The sequence below is a fragment of the Podarcis raffonei genome, chromosome 6 (assembly GCF_027172205.1).
Source record: "Podarcis raffonei isolate rPodRaf1 chromosome 6, rPodRaf1.pri, whole genome shotgun sequence".
NCBI classification, from domain to species: domain Eukaryota; kingdom Metazoa; phylum Chordata; class Lepidosauria; order Squamata; family Lacertidae; genus Podarcis; species Podarcis raffonei.
The window spans coordinates 97474526-97490713 of record NC_070607.1 but is presented as its reverse complement, the minus strand read 5'-3'; the positions used below and the strand labels follow the sequence as shown (position 1 = coordinate 97490713).

Here is a 16188-nt window from a genome sequence, read left to right as displayed (position 1 = left end):
AAATTTTATTTATATCCTGCCCTCCCCAGCCAAAACTTGCTTGTGGGTTTCCCTTTGGGAGCATCCAGTCAACTAGTGTGAGAACAGGATGCTGGCCAAATGGACCACTGGCCTGATTCAAGAGGCTGTTCTTATGGTCTTAGGTTTTGGGGGGAGGGAGCAGCTGCCCCCATCAGCAACCTGGACTGCTGCCTCTTTCTTAACCCGCCTCCTTTCTCCAGAGTTAATCCCGGCCCTTTGTCCTTGCCCCCGCTAGATCCTTTCAAAGGGATGCAGAAATAATTGGTTGCCATTTAGCAAGTTCTGGCTGAATTTTGTTTAATTGGGGCCCCAAGGGAGGAACAAGGGAGGTGCAAGTCGAAGGGAGAGGGTGCAGGTGTTGGAGGAGGGTTGCCCAAGCCTTGCCCACCCACCTCCCACCCGCCTCTCTGCATGGCAGGCATAAGTGCCGGGGACCAGATCTTGGGAGAGGGGGCTTCTGCAATGGCCGGGACACCCGAAAGCTCCCAACCAGCGTTAAGTAAGAGACTGAGATATGAAAACCAGGAGCTAAAGGGCACCTTAAACCGAGGTTATGGGCGCAGCAACGGAGTGCCTAGGCGCACTTTTTTATAGCAAGAATACAAAGCTGAAAATGAATGAACTGCAGCTAAAATATTACAGTGGTACCTCAGGTTACAGGTGCTTCAGGTTACAGACACTTTAGATTACAGACTCCGCTAACCCAGAAATAATACCTCGGGTTAAGAACTTTGCTTCAGGATGAGAACAGAAATCGTGCTCCGGGGGTGCGGCAGCAGCGGGAGGCCCCATTAGCGAAAGTGGTACCTCAGGTTAAGAACAGTTTCAGGTTAAGAACGGACCTCCAGAACGAATTAAGTTCTTAACCTGAGGTACCACTGTATGTTCATTTTTCACGTGGTCTAGTCCTTTCCCTGCCCACCCCCCTAATATTCCTAAGAGGCTCCAGTCTTCAGAGAGTAGGTGGAAGTGGGCAGGCAGAAAAAGCCATTGCTCAAGACAAGAGGCCGGGGAGGAATCTACCCCACACGCCCCCAGATCATTTTTTGCCCATGCAGCACTTCTGCATTTGTTTGGTTGTGGAGCTTGCAGAGGCTAGGCTCAAGGTCTGTCTGAGGAAGAAAGGCCTCTCCGCAGGAAGGGGGCAGCACACCACATTCCTCTCCAAATATCTACCTTTTGGTAGAGAGCACTGCCCGCTCCTGGGATGTAGCGGCGCATGGCACATTGGGCTCAACAGTACCAACAGCTGGAACCACAGTCCAGCAGGAAAATGGGTGCACGGATCACTTCTAGAAGTAGTTCGGTATTTTAAATGCCCGTAACGTATTTAGAAAAGCCACTAGCATTCCCCACGTTATGAAACATGTCAGTGGTTCCCTAAAATGAACCACTTTCTGCTACTGAATGGCTTCTTCTGTAAACCCACTTTCAGAATAATTGAAAATGTTAAAATGGTGGGGATTTTTGGTGCACAAACAAAATCTGGTTGCTTGAAAAATCGATAATACATCTACATGTTTGTTTGTTAAAAAATGAAAGTAACTTGATTTATTAGAAACTGGCAGTCTAAGTAAAAAGTGACCAGTTTCACGGATACTAACAGTGCTTATGGGAAAGACAAAGGATGTGGCGCTGTGGTTAGCACTCTTCCCTTGCAGGCAAAAAGATCCCAGGCCCGATCCGTGGCTTCTCAAAGTAGAGCTAGGAGGGATTTCCATATGATTCCCCAGGTTAAAGTGCAGCTAATCTGCTCAGACCAGGAGCAGGCAAGACTTCAGGCTTGCGGAATCTACTTTGATTTTTACTAGGATCCGCCAACCAGAGCCTGTTGCAAAAGACATACGTTTAGAATTAAAGAATCCTGAGCACAGGAATTTACCGTACTTTGAGCACCAGATCTGAATGGAGTTCACAGTGCTCCCACCCAAAAATATATTCCTAATATGTCCCCCCACCCACCCCCAAAAACAGCCAGCAGAAGAAAACGATCTGTCAAGGGGACAGAAATCAGCACAATCCCAGCTTTGGCCTTAATGTCTGAATTAATTTGGTGGGTTTCACTTCATCCCCAAACATCACACACACAATATCCATCACCATCAGCAGTTGAACCCACGCCAACCTCTCCTCCCTTGCCAAAGATTATAGGCAGAGACCTTCTCTGGAAACAAGGCCAGGCACTTTAAAAAAAAAAAAACCTCAGCAGCTACAGTCTCATTAAATTGTGCAAATCAGCAACAATTATGCACCTCTTAATTTGCATGCTTTGTTCTGGAACCATATTAACTAGGCTTTGCAACAGAATTTAGACTCTTTTGACAAGGAGGTGGGGAGGAGGGCATGGGGGAGTCGGTAGAGGGAAAGAGTCAGGCCAGAGACTGCACAAAGGAGTGACATGGAGGTTGTGGAAAGGAAAAGGAGAGAGAAACTCCGGAACGCAAGTCCTGCTCAGCTGGCCACGACTGCAAAGGAGGTCCTCCTAGATCAGGGGTCAGCATGGGCCAAATCACTCCCACAGAGATCGTCCGTAGGCCAGACTGGCGCAGTGTGATGCCAGAAATCGCGCCTGCACATGTCCGCGGTGCCAGAAATGGCTTCTGCGCATGCCCAGGTGCAAAAAATCACATCTGTGCATGTCTGCAATGCCGGGAATCGCTTCTCCACATGCCCAGATGCCAAAAATCACGCCTGCGCAGAAGCATTTTTCAGCGTCTGGACATGCGCAATGCAATTTCCTGTATCTGCGCATGCACAGACGCGATTTCCTGCACCGCTCGGAGAGTCCCCGTGCCGCGCTGCGCTGGGGGACTCGCTGAGCAGGTGGCTCAGTTTGGGGGCGGCTCGTGAGCCAGTAAAACAGTCTTTGTGGGCCACATCCGGCCCATGGGCCGCACGTTGCTGACCCCTGTCCTTGATGCCGAGAGCATTTATGTAGGCAGGCAAGTCTTTGCCCTCCTTTCAGAGAATCTCCACTCTGCAACTGCTGCTCCTCCTAGAATACGTCTGCTTATTTGTTTATAAAAGCATTTCTCTACCGCCAGCTCGTTTATTGCTACTGCCATAAAACATAAAACGACTGGTTTAAACAGCTGTATAAGCGCAGTGGCATATAAAGATCTTTCAAGAAACCTTTGGAAGGCAAAGGTGAAGAGGACTCTGCCAAATCTCTGCCAGGAGAGTGACGCTGGTTGCATCTGGTGGGCCACTGTGAGAAGAGGATGCAGACATGAAATACCTGACTCAGGTATCTCAGAGCTGAGCATCTTTAAGGCATCCTGGTCACAAGTTGGTTGGGGCTTTGTAGATTAACACAGGTGCCTTAAGAAGAAAAGAGGATCCTGCTGGTTCAGGCAATGGCTCACCTTGTCCATCATCTTGTTCTCAGTGGCCAACCAGATGGGCCTTGGGCCTGATCCACACACGGTTCTTATGTTATCATTCTGTTTCCACAGGGGTCAATGAGATGCTGAAATGATGCTCATTTCAACAGAGGAGCAGAAGTCCATTTGTGGAATGCTCTCCCCAGGGAAGTTTGCCTGGCACCATTCCTTATATATTTTTAGGTGCCAGGCAAAAATGTTCCTCTTTAGCCAGGCCTTTGGCTGATTAATATTCTACAGCCTTCTAATATGTGCCTGTGGGAAAGGGGGTATTATTGTTTTGCCAGTTTTGTTTTAGTTATTTCCTCGTGTTTTTATCTTGTATTTTATTCTATGAACCGCCCTGAGATCTTATGATGAAGGTCCAAAATGTACAACTTATTATCTAAACGGGAAACGAAAGATGAACTGGTAAAATCAGCTATGATTCACTGGGCAAGAGATATAGGTCATAATATAAGAGTTATTTGCATGGGAGAAATTATGTTACACACCAAGGTAGAATCACATGGAAATGATTTATAGGTGGTATAAGTAAATTAGCAAAGACGTACAAATCTGAAGCAGATATCTGTTGGAAATGTAAATAAAAAGAAGGTACTTTTCATCATATGTGGTGGACATGCAAAAAGGTTAAGACTTACTGGGAGATGATATATAATGAACTGGAAAAAATGCTTTAAAAATCATTTGTTAAATGCCCAGAATCCTTTCTTCTAGGTCTAACAGATGAAAGTGTATTGAAAGAACAGAAATCCCTCTTTATGTATGCAACTACAACAGCTCGAATGGCATATTCCCAGGTGGAAAGAGGGTATAATATCAACAAAGGAAGAATGGCAGACGAAACTGATAAAATATGTAGAAATGGCAATAATGACAAATAGAATAAGAGATCAAGATGGAAAACTATTTAAAGAAGATAGAAAATGTTTTGTAGATTATTTGGGAAATTAAAGGTAAATGGACCCCTGACCATTAGGTCCAGTCATGGCCGACTCTGGGGTTGCGGCGCTCATCTCGCTTTACTGGCCGAGGGAGCTGGATTACAGCTTCTGGGTCATGTGGCCAGTATGACTAAGCTGCTTCTGGCAAACGAGAGCAGGGCACGAAAACGCCATTTACATTCCCGCCAGAGTGGTACCTATTTATCTACTTGCACTTTGACGTGCTTTCGAACTGCTAGGTTGGCAGGAGCAGGGACCGAGCAACGGGAGCTCACCCTGTCGCGGGGATTCGAACTGCCGACCTTCTGATCAGCAAGCCCTAGGCTCTGTGGTTTAGACCACAGCACCACCCGCGTCCCTTCTGGAAAATTACTGTAAGCATATTAAAAAGTTAACAGTGACAGAGTAAATTCAGCAGTAATAACTAGGGAGATATAGAAAATGAGAAAATGAAAAGATAGGGATTAATTAGAAAATGTAGTAGAAAAGAAAATAATGAAGTGAACCGTGGAAAGGGCAGGGGGGAGTTGAAATTAAATGTGTATTTGGATAATTATTCATTGTCCTTATTGTAAAATGAAAATGACAGATGACTATTTAAAAAGAGATCTTATGATGAAGGATGAAGAAGAAGAAGAAGAAGAAGAAGAAGAAGAAGAAGAAGAAGAAGAAGAAGAAGAAGAAGAATTGTATCCCACTCTTAGATCAAACGATGGCTTGAAACTTAGCCATCTCCATTGAAAAGCATTGTGCTTTGAAGTGTCTTCTGGGGACTTGAGCGTTCCAACTGTGGCAAAGCAGGACAGTTCAATCAAGAATTTGGGTCATCGCAGTGGCCAAACAAGCTGTGGAACTCACTGCTGGAAGAAGCAGCAATGGTGTCAAACTCTAATATCAGCATCCTCAAAATACATTTGCAAAAGGTTTGGAATAATTCATGAAGGATCTTGGGTGAATTCGGTGGATATCAGCTACCAATTTGTGTCCACCTTGGTGCAGCCCCCAAGGAAGCCAAGCTTCTCCCCCAATCAGTAGAAAGAGTTGGGGAGAGTCTGGCCTCCTCCTTTCTTCCTACCCCCTCCCTCAATTATACTGTTCATATTAAGTGACCTGGGGACAACCAGGAGTGGAATTATGTGTGGAAGGACATTGAGCACTATTACAAAATTCCTGAAACAAAAATTCCTGAGCTTAGGATCTTTTGCATTAGTCTCTGGGTGACAGATCTTGGGATTCTACTAGATCCAGAAACCTGATTCTTCTTATGCATTTAATTCACATGTTGATCTTTTTTTTATACACAGATTTTTCAGGTCCCCAGTCACAGCTAAGGATGAGCATATATTCCAATGTGCTTTTCTGCAAGATCCATTTGATGGTGGGAAATAAACTTATGAGCAGTGTCTAATTTGTTTTTACAAGGAAATGGTGGACAACAAGCATTCTTGTCGCAGATCCTTAAACATCACAACAATAACTTGGCTGTGAGCTCTCCTGCGGTCGGCCACTTTTAATTGCATCCCAGGTTTGTTTGTTCCACTGTATAATTTTGTCTAATTGGTTTTATTGCTGTGGTTCTTAGCTCCCTTCAGGATTTGGAGGGACAGCATTCATATTTCAAACAATGTGTGCTATCTGGAGTGTTCAAAGCATAGCACATGCATTATCCGTAATCAATTATCATCAAAACAGCCCTGCAGTACTTTTTGCATCCTCAGATTGAAGTGGGAGTGGCTGGGACACGATATAATGCACAACCCATCCTAATCCAAGCGGAGACCCTTAGCCATGATAATTTGGCAGCACTGACACCCAGCTTGGCTGAGACTCCGTAGTGATGAAGGAACTCCCCACATGCTCAGAAGCACTGTTGTTTGAATCACCGCCAGAGACTTGGAGCTTGAACCAGGGCCTGGGCCCGAGCTCTACATTACGTGACCATTCCCACAATGCACAAATGCAAAGTGAAAATTACCCCTTGCGTCTAAACTCCCTGCTTCAATCTTGCCTAGAGCTCCAGCCCCCAAGACTAAGCAATGTTGCCTCTCCTAGACCTCTCCCCCTATCTATGTCGCTCTCTCTTTTTCTGACACGCGACTTCCCAGAGCATCACCTCTCGCCATTCTAACAGAGGATGTGGCTCCATTCCTATCCACCTTCCCTCCTTCACCCTCTTTCTTTAATTACATCATTACCGGAAGGCCTCGAGCGCCAGGAAACTTCTGTTTTATAACTGAGCGTTTAGAGAACTCCCATCGTCTCCCCTTCCTTCCCCTGACTCAGGAATGGCTCACTGCCTCTAACCACCAGCTAATATCTGCTCAAGACACACATTCTGCTCCCAAAGAATGGGAGATGCTATCTAAGTCAAGCAGCTTGGACTCAGGTTGGCATAACCAGTCCTTTTATCAAAGGCACGCGTGGCGCTGTGGTCTAAACCACAGAGCCTAGGGCTTGACAGTCAGAAGGTTGGCGGTTCAAATCCCTGCCATGGGGTGAGCTCCCGTTGCTCGGTCCCTGCTCCTGCCAACCTAGCAGTTCGAAAGCACGTCAAAGTGCAAGTACAGTGGTACCTCGGGTTAAGAACTTAATTCGTTCTGGAGATCCATTCTTAACCTGAATCTGTTCTTAACCTGAGGTACCACTTTAGCTAATGGGGCCTCCCACCGCCGCCACGCACACCACCGCCGGAGCACAATTTCTGTTCCCATCCTGAAGCAAAGTTCTTGACCAGAGGTACTATTTCTGGGTTAAAGTAAAGGTAAAGGGACCCCTGACCATTAGGTCCAGTTGTGGCCAACTCTGGGGTTGCGGCGCTCATCTCGCTTTATTGGCCGAGGGAGCCGGCGTACAGCTTCTGGGTCATGTGGCCAGCATGACTAAGCCGCTTCTGGCGAACCAGAGCAGCGCATGGAAACGCCATTTACCTTCTCGCTGGAGTGGTACCTATTTATCTACTTGCACTTTGACGTGCTTTCGAACTGCTAGGTTGGCAGGAGCAGGGACCAAGCAACGGGAGCTTACCCCGTCGTGGGGATTCGAACTGCCGACCTTCTGATTGGCAAGTCCTAGGCTCTGTGGTTTAACCCACAGCGCCACCCGCGAGGAGTCTATAACCTGAAGCATCTGTAACCTGAGGTACCACTGTAGATAGGTACCGCTCAGGCGGTAAACGGCGTTTCCGTGCGCTGCTCTGGTTCACCAGAAGCGGCTTACTCATGCTGGCCACATGACACAGAAGCTGGCAGACTCCCTCGGCCAGTAAAGCGAGATGAGCGCCGCAACCCCAGAGTCGTTCGCAACTGGACTTAACTGTCAGGGGTCCCTATACCTTTAAGAGCAGCCTGCTGATCAGGCCAATGGCCCATCCAGTCCAGCAACCTTTTCTCACAGTGGCAAACCATGCCTGGGGGAAGCCCACAGGCAGGATTCGAACACAAGAGCGGCCGTCTCCCCTGCAGCGGCTTCCAGCAACTGGTATTCAGAAGTATTGCTACTTCCCGCTGTTGATGTACAGAAAACATACACAGAACAACCACCCAGAGCCAGATTTTCAGGTAAAATGGGTGTTGAAAGCTTGCAGGCCCATTTGAAGGGCTATCTAGCCTCAAGACCAATTCCCTCAGGCCCTTTGTAAGGAGAGGGCCATTGTCTTGGGCCTCCCGCATGGACAAGGCCACATCGGCCTGGACAAACAGTGCAACCTGGCTGAGAAGATAAGGAAGGGGGAGGTCTCAAATGCACACATGGCACCCAGACTTCTCTGAGTGTTAGAAAGGTCCTGGTGGGCTTAAAACCCAATTCAGACATACATTTCCAGGAGGGATTGCAACCCTGGAGTCACAACATGGTGCATGCATTGCACATCTCTTTGTCCAAAGCGACACCCCCAGCGCCAACACACTCCTTTTCCATATTTTGCAGTTGTGGAGTTTAAAACACCACAACCGAGGGAGGAATCGCTGCGGCACAAGCAGGCTGCTTCACAACACCAAAAGTGGTATGCGTGAATGCACCGCTGGGGGGCAAGGCCTTCATGCTTTCTCACATCACGTCAGGCGCCACCATTTCCCAGGCGCGGCTGCCAACCCCCCAGCATAGAGAAGAGAAACACCCAGGGACATTCGCAGCAGCCTTAAGAACCTGGCCTGCAAACGTAAGCCCCAGTCGCAGTGGCAAGCTCTCTTAAGCAAGATGGTAGCCGCTTGGACCAGCCACTGCAGCCTTGCCATGTTTGAGTCAGCCCCCCCCCCCATTATTCTGCAACTGTTTGTCCTCCGTTCGCAGAACAGTAGCAATGGAAAAGTCTCAGATGGATGGAGAGTTGTGTAAATACGTAATGCCCAAAAGATAGGCAAAATATGTGGGTTGTAATATCCAGCTAAGTCAGTGGTTCCCAAGGCAGGCAGTCGTAAAATGGGGGCTGTGGGATTATCTGGGGGGGGGGTGCTAAAAGGCAAGAGGCAGGCACTGAAGGGGGGTAAATGCTGGAGGTGTCAATCACTATCAGACTTTTAAAAGCTGGTACCTCTGGGTCAAGGTGATCAGTTTTGTTGAGTTAAATTAAACAGACTAGTTCTAATTGGAGTTGGAATAAATGTGCAATTAACGGTTACTGTTTTGAATTTTATTGGGTTGCTATATTTCTTAGGGGGGGTGCAAATCACTATTTTGAATAATGCTTTTGGGGGGCAGGGGTCCCTGAGGATGAGCTTCTGCAACCAAGGGGGAGGTGGCCTGAGAAGGCTTGGGAGCCACTCAGCTAATTAGAGTAGACCCAGCGGGTGGTATCTAGTCAAATAGTTCCACTAGCACAAACAAACCACCTTAAAAATTTCTCCAAAGAGTTGCAGGGAAATCCATATTTAGGCGCATGTGGGTAAAGAAGATGATTAAAAGGTTCCCTAGTGGAATTGTTTAGGGGGGTGCCATCCGTTGAAATCAATGGGCTTGAGTCGCTCACAACCATTAACGTCAATAGGTCTACTCTGAGTAAGACTAGCATTGTACAGCAGTTTTACCAATATGTGGGTGTAGGATGTAGCCACCCCACTTCTGTGAATAAAAATGTGGTCAAAGGTTTCAAGAATTAACAAATGCACATCTCGGTATTGTTGAGAATATCAGCCAAAGAGTGATTATATTCTAACTCTCATCAATGTGTCCATTGCAGAAAAGTTAGTAAACAACCAATGCAAGTATGATCTTCTGAGTTACACACAGACACACAGACACACCCACACACACACCCGCTTCATTCTGAAATCTTCAGACACTTTCTGCACAGGAAATTTCCATAGACCTCAGTAAGGTTCATCAGTAAATGGATGATTTAAAGAACTCTCAATGAATCAGCCATTCCACCTAGGTGTCTTCAAGGGCAGATGGGCCACATCGCAGCCATCTCAAATTGCAAACATGGGTTGTGCACATGGGCTTCTAACCGTTCTGTGAACTTTCCCCTTGCAGAGGATTGCCAGTGGCATGGCTTAAAAGTTGTCTTCGCCAAGCTAGCGCCCTCCAGCTGAACCACAAATCCCATCAGCCCCATAGACAACATGGTCACTTCATAGGGTTATATCTTGCTAACTCATTTTGAGACCCATTTTTTCTGCGTGATGGAACCTGACAAATATAAATAAATATAAAATGTACATAAATAGGTAAACAACATCTGGAGGGTGCCAAGTTGGGGGAGGCTGGCATAAAATGTAAAAGGTGGGCACTCTCTAAATGTGCGATCCCATCATTTCACATGCTATATGAACACACACAAACACCCTTTTACCTAGAACAAAGAGGCTTATTATGTCTCCTTAAAGATGTGCATCCGCCTTCGCCAACCTGGTGCCCCCAGATGTTCTGGACTACAACATCTGGAGGGCACCAGGTTGGTGAAGGCTGATGTACTGATTTGTTGCATGTGACAGAAGGGCCCTTTTACCGGCTTCTGCCACAATGAGTCAGTTCCTCTTCAAACTTCCACTGGGTATCAAACATGTTTAACTTCTGGAAACGGTAAAAAGTCAGATAAATGGTTTCTGGAGAGCTCACTTGGTCCTCAACTGGGGCAGAACACCAACCCAGCCCTACTTGGGTTTGGGGTGCTTCTCAATGGAGAGAAGAAAAGATATGGGGCGGGGGGGCTGCTTTTTGCAAAGCTCTTTGATGTTGTTTTGAACCAGCCACTTCCCACCTGGAAGCCCCGCAGGGGAATCCGCTTCGGGGGACAAAGGAAAAGGGGCGGGAGGCTGAGCAGCCCAGCCCAGAGAGCAAAAACGCCAGGCCCGAGGGGGGCGTCCCACGGTTCCCCCATTGAGTGGAGAAGGGGGTCAGTGCAGGCAATGCGTGGCCCACCCCAAAAGGACAGAAAGAGGGTCCTGCAGTGCGATCCTACAAAAAACGCATAAGTTCCATGGGACTAAGTTTGGAAAGGGGCGCAGCCTCGACGTCACGGCCGGGCTTTGGGCTACTCAAACCTCCGTCCCCCTTCGGCAAAAGGAGAAAAGCGGGGACCCACCTCACTGGGCTGTCGTGAGAATGGGCTGTATCCCTGCGAAGGGATGGCATTCCTCCACTCGACGAGGCTACCGCCCTGCGCGCTTTTACACTGGAGGGAGCTCCGGAGGGGAACGGCGCGCACCGCCGGGCTGCGCATCCCACCTTCCCCGGCGCGCGCGCTTCTTCCTAGTCCCGGAGGCTGCGCCGCCGTCGAGGCAGCCGAGCGTTGGCTGGGAAACTCCACGGGGAGCGAGGAAGGGGGCGGGGGCGCCCCAACGCGCTCCGGCGCCTCCCCAAAACCAAACACTCCCTCCTCACCAACCCCCGGGCGAGCTCCCAAACGGAATCGCGGTCGTCGGTGCGCCTCCCAGTGCCCGGCTTCCTCTTCCCTCCCCACGAGGACAAAGCCCCGGGAGCTCTTCTCCCAGCGCCCCGATCCCAGGGTGCGCGATCCCCGGGGACCCCCCCCCCCCCGCTCGGGCTCCCCACCAGCCCGCCCGCCCGCCAGCATTGCGCCCGCGCCCGAGGGCGCTCACCTCGGCGCCCGCCTCCTCTTCCTTTCCGTCGGGGTCCCCGCGGTTCCTGCTGCCGCCGAGGCTGCTGTGCCCGCCCGCTGCCAGGCGTGCCTTTTCCCCCTTTTTTTCCCGGGTCTCGAATCGGAAACTGACAAGCCCCAGACGACGTTTACATGGGCGGGTTAACCCTCCCCGCGCTGCGCTCCGCTGCGCTCCTGGGCTGGCTGGCTCCCTTGCTGTCCCGTCGGGCGCCCCTCCTCCCTTCTTGGTAGTAGGGGGGGTTTATCGGGGGAGGGGATCGGCGCCGAGCACGCCCCCTCCCCCCTCCCAACCCCCAGCCCAAAATCTCCCTAATCCTCTCCGGGCCAGTTGAAAGCGCAGGAGGCGGGTCTCCAGGTGAATGATTTTGCCAGGCCTGGGGGGGAGGGGGAGGGGAGGGAGAAGGAGGCACCGGGCGCCTTCCCCACCCCCAGGCCAGATCCTCCTCCCAGAGGCCCCCCATCCCCCACCGCATGCTTCTCTCCGGATCCCTCGGCCTCCGGCAGGGCCCGGGTGGCCAAAAGCAAAAGTTTCCAGGGGGTGGGATGGGGGAGGGAGGCGGAGAAAATAGGTGAGGCTGGCGACGCGAAGGAAGGAGGGGAGCGAGGTGGCCTGGCCTGGCCTGAGCGGGGGGTGGGGTGGGGTGGGAAGGAGGGGGGGCTCGCCGAGGAAGCAACCCAGAGTCCGCACACAGCAGAACCAGGAAATGGACGGGGGTGCTGCTTCCTGGGGTGAATATTTTCCTGGGCAGGCTGGCTCTCTGGTAACCCCATTGCCTTGCAAAGGAGAAGGCACGTCTCCCGGCTGCTTCATTAGCAACGCGTTTCAGTGATCCCAGAACATCTATGCATTTTGATTTCCAATGCACAGCGACATTACCCCTGTTTTTATTGGTTTCTAGGAAGCATGCGCCACTCTGAGTGCACCCAGCCCCAAGGTCCCTGCCCCTAGGAGCTGACAATCTGACATTCGGTATCTAAAGAAGTGTGCATGCACACGAAAGCTCATACCAATAACAAACTTAGTTGGTCTCTAAGGTGCTGCTGGAAGGAATTTTTTTATTTTGTTCCAACCACAGCAGACCAACACGGTTACCTACCTGTAATCTGACATTCGACAGGGGAGCTACACAGGGGTCCCAAAACGAGGCCAAACGGTGCCAGAGGGAATATGAACACTCAGCACATAGTTAACCTATGGAACTTCCTCCCACAGGAGGCAGTTATGGCCACCAACCTGAGTGGCTTTAATTCATGGTTTGGAGCAAATTCATGGAGGAAAAGACGCCTATTGATGGCTACTAGTTAGGATGGTTCTGCTCTGCCTCCACAGCAGTGGTTCTGAATCCCAGTTGCGGGAAACTCCAGGAGTGTGTGGGGCTCTCGCACTCAGGTCCTGCTTGCTGGTTTCCCCGCATGCAACGGTGAGAGCAGGATGCTGGACTAAATGGGCTCCCCTTTGGCCTAATCCACAGGCTCTTCCTACGTTCTTGACAGGGAGGAGGCAAGTTCCAGACTTTTAAAAGGCCCCTGTTGAACCCGTGGCCTGGAGGAAGGAGGGCAGGGGTGATGGACAGGGCGGGCTCCATTGCAAGCAACCCAAGAGGCAAAATCCAGGGCACCTCAGCACCTCCTACTGCAACATAGCAAGGGGCTACCTCTCATGGCACAGGATGCATTTTGCAACTACCTTTCCCCAACCCGGAAGCAAATATTCTCCAAAACATCTGGATGGCATGGCGTTGTGGAAGGCGGCAGATGTTCTGTGTTCCTTCTCAAATCCTGCTTGGCAGAAAGTATGCCTTGAGAGCATGAGAAGAGCCTGGGTGCTGGATCAGACCAAAGGCCCCTTGAGTCCAGCATCCTATTGTTCCCAGGTGCCCACGAGAAGCCCAGGGCCAAATTGCCAGAGCACTGCCCTGGCCCACTTGTGATCCCAGAAACTAGTACAGTGGTACCTCTGGTTGCAAATGGGATCCGTTCCAGAGGCCCGTTCGCAACATGAAAAGAACGCAACCCGCGTCTGCGCGAGTTGCGATTCGCCACTTCTGTGCATGCGCGTGACGTCATTTTGCGCATCTGCACATGCATGAGTGGCGAAACCCAGAAGTAACCCTTTCCAGTACTTCCAGGTCACCGCGGGACGTATCCTGAAAGAACGTAACATGAAGCGGACGTAACATGAGGTATGACTGTATACAGAGGCATGTTGCGTCTGGTCTTGGAGGTAGCGCATAGCCATTGTGACTAGGAGCCACTGCAAACCTTATCCTCATCCATTAATGCAGTGGTTTTCAACCAGCGTGCCATGAAGGATGGTCAAGGGTGCTGCGGACAACACTGGCCTCTGTCCCTCTTTCTTTCCTTCCTTCCCTCCTTTCTCTGATGCCCTCTCATGTCTCTGCCTCCCAAAGGCTTCCACAGCTGTTCATTGCACCAGCCCTGGCTACAAGCTCTGCAGGTGAATCTGCCTCTGGGGCTGGCCAAGGCGTGCTTCCTAGGCCCCTGTGGGGCAGTGTGAGGATGCACCTTTCTTTGGGGCAGGGGGAGCAGCTCAGAGACCAGGGGCAGCAGCAGCAGCAGCTGCTGCCCAGAGGACTCCCAAAGAGAGGGGAGAGAGGCTGAGGGAACACTCCACAAGGGAGGGTGTTCGAAAAGGGGCAAGGGGCTGCCAGCTCTGCAGGCAAGGGGTGACATAACCACGGGGTGCCGCAGAAAGCACGTAGCTGCTCAAGTGAGCCGTGGACCCAAAAAGGTTAAAAACCTCTGCATTAAGAAAGAAGTGTGGAGGATGAAGTTGATGGACTATGCAGAATTAGATGATGATAACAATAATGTATTATTTATACCCCGCCCATCTGGCTGGGTTTTCCCAGCCACTCTGGGAGGCTTCCAACAGAATATTAAAATACAATAACCAATTAAACATTAAAAGCTTCCCTAAACAGGGCTGCCTTCAGATGTCTTCTAAAAGTTTGGTAGTTGTTCTTCTCTTTGACATCTGGTGGGAGGGCGTTCCACAGGGCGGGTGCCACCACCGAGAAGGCCCTCTGCCTGGTTCCCTGTAACTTGGCTTCTCACAGTGAGGGAATCGCCAGAAGGCCCTCGGCGCTGGACCTCAGTGTCCAGGCAGAACAATGGAGGTGGAGACGCTCCTTCAGATAAATTAACAGGAAGGATTTGAAACCTGCGGGATAAGATTCCTAGAAGACTGAAGTAAATATATGAACTATTTGAAAAGTAATTGTGATGAACATATTATGCTAGTAGGATTGCAAGAAGTTTTGTAAGGTGGATTATTTGAAATACTGCAAGAAGGACTATGGAGAGAATTATTAGTTAAGGATAATTAAATGTAATATAGAAATTAAGAAATGCAGAATAAGTGATAAAGAATGAGAAATCATCAGAGGTGTTGACGGAAGTCTAAAATAAAAATATGTTGTATGACTGTTGGAACTGATTCGTTAAAAAATCAATAAATCTATAAAAGAAAACCTCTGCCTTAATGTGTGCCATCCTCTTTCAGAGTCGCCCAAGATGGGTGCCAGTGGTTTTGCAGGCTGTGGGATGCCGCACTATTGTGGCAGGAGAGGATGGCAAATGTGGCAGGGGCAATCAAGGAGAAGCAAAGAAGCAGTTCCATGCAGTATGGAGGTCCAGCCAGAAACAGGATCCATGTTCATAACTACATTTTGGGAATGATTTGTGTTTTTACATAGCTGCATTGTTTCATACTTTCTGGGTGGCCCATGATCATGTAACAAAGTAGTTACGTTCTGTGTTACCAGTCAGCCAGTGCTAGAACTTCCTTTTTTGTTTTCTGGTGCATTTCTTATCAATAAAAAATCTGGTGAAAGTTGTAGCCCAGGAAAAAACGGGTTTGAGAACCTCTGGCTCAGACAGTATGTCGTTGGCAGGTTTTTCTTCCATGGAGCCAGCCTTGCCTCCATTCTTTTAAAAGGCATCAAGGTCGCCACAACCAATGGCGATTTCTAGGCCATGCATAGGATAGGTGGAATAGCTCAGTGGGTAGAGTATGAAACTCTCAATTTTGGGGTTGTGGGTTCGAGCCCCACTTTGGATAAGAGATTCCTGCATTGCAGGGGTTTGGACTTTTGATGACTCTTGGGGTCCGGATAATGTTATCCGCCTCATGGCTTTGGTTCCTGTGCTGCAACATGCAAACTTCTAAATGATAATAATAAACCTTTATTGTCACAACATCCTTTGCCTCAACTTTGTGCTCACAATGGGATACAGTTCCTAGAGAAATGAACTGGCTGGAAGGCTACCGCTTTTGTTTTTGTTTTCCCCTTTGCTTAAACAAAAAGCAGTGTGATTTCTATAAGGCCAATTCTTGCAAAAGACTTTTGGGGAGCCCTCCCTCCCCTCTTCATGGCAAAATGGGCAGAGCAATCTTCATGACAAAAAGTCTTTTCAGGCAGTCATTTGCAAGATCAGCCAGCAACAAATGGAGATTTGAATATGCAGAGATTACTGGACCTTCTGCATTTCAATGTGCAACTTCCAGGCCATTGGTCAAATCCCATCCCCCTCCTTCCAGCCCATGTAGATGGGCGCCTGGGCTTTTTAGAGAATCAGAGTTGGCAGGGGTCCCTGAGGGTCATCTAGCCCAACCCCTGCAATGCAGGAGGTCAAGACTAAAGTATCCATGGCATATAGTCACCCAAACTGCTTAAAAATCTCCAAGGAAGAAGAGGTCCATGGCCACCCGAGGACATCTCTGTTCCACTGTCAAACAACAATCAGAAAGTTTTTC

The 16188-nt window shown here is 49.4% G+C and overlaps 1 protein-coding gene and 1 long non-coding RNA gene across 4 annotated transcripts in view; one reads left to right on the top strand and one right to left on the bottom strand.

Moving 5' to 3' along the window:
• The window catches only part of DNMT3B (DNA methyltransferase 3 beta), a 53179-nt gene extending 41581 nt beyond the window's left edge, over positions 1-11598 (bottom strand). Inside the window, exon 1 of one of the 3 annotated variants that reach the window (XM_053394725.1) lies at positions 11389-11598. The gene's annotated coding sequence lies outside the window, so the exon portion shown is untranslated. The remainder of the gene's footprint in view (positions 1-11388) is intronic. The other 2 variants (XM_053394723.1, XM_053394724.1) reach the window with 2 other exon arrangements.
• Positions 11599-11821: 223 nt separating this feature from the next.
• Positions 11822-15468, top strand: LOC128416679 (uncharacterized). The gene is made up of 3 exons (XR_008331271.1): positions 11822-11977; positions 13538-13591; positions 14937-15468. It is a non-coding gene; the product is annotated as an uncharacterized LOC128416679 (long non-coding RNA).
• The last annotated feature ends 720 nt before the right edge of the window (positions 15469-16188 follow it).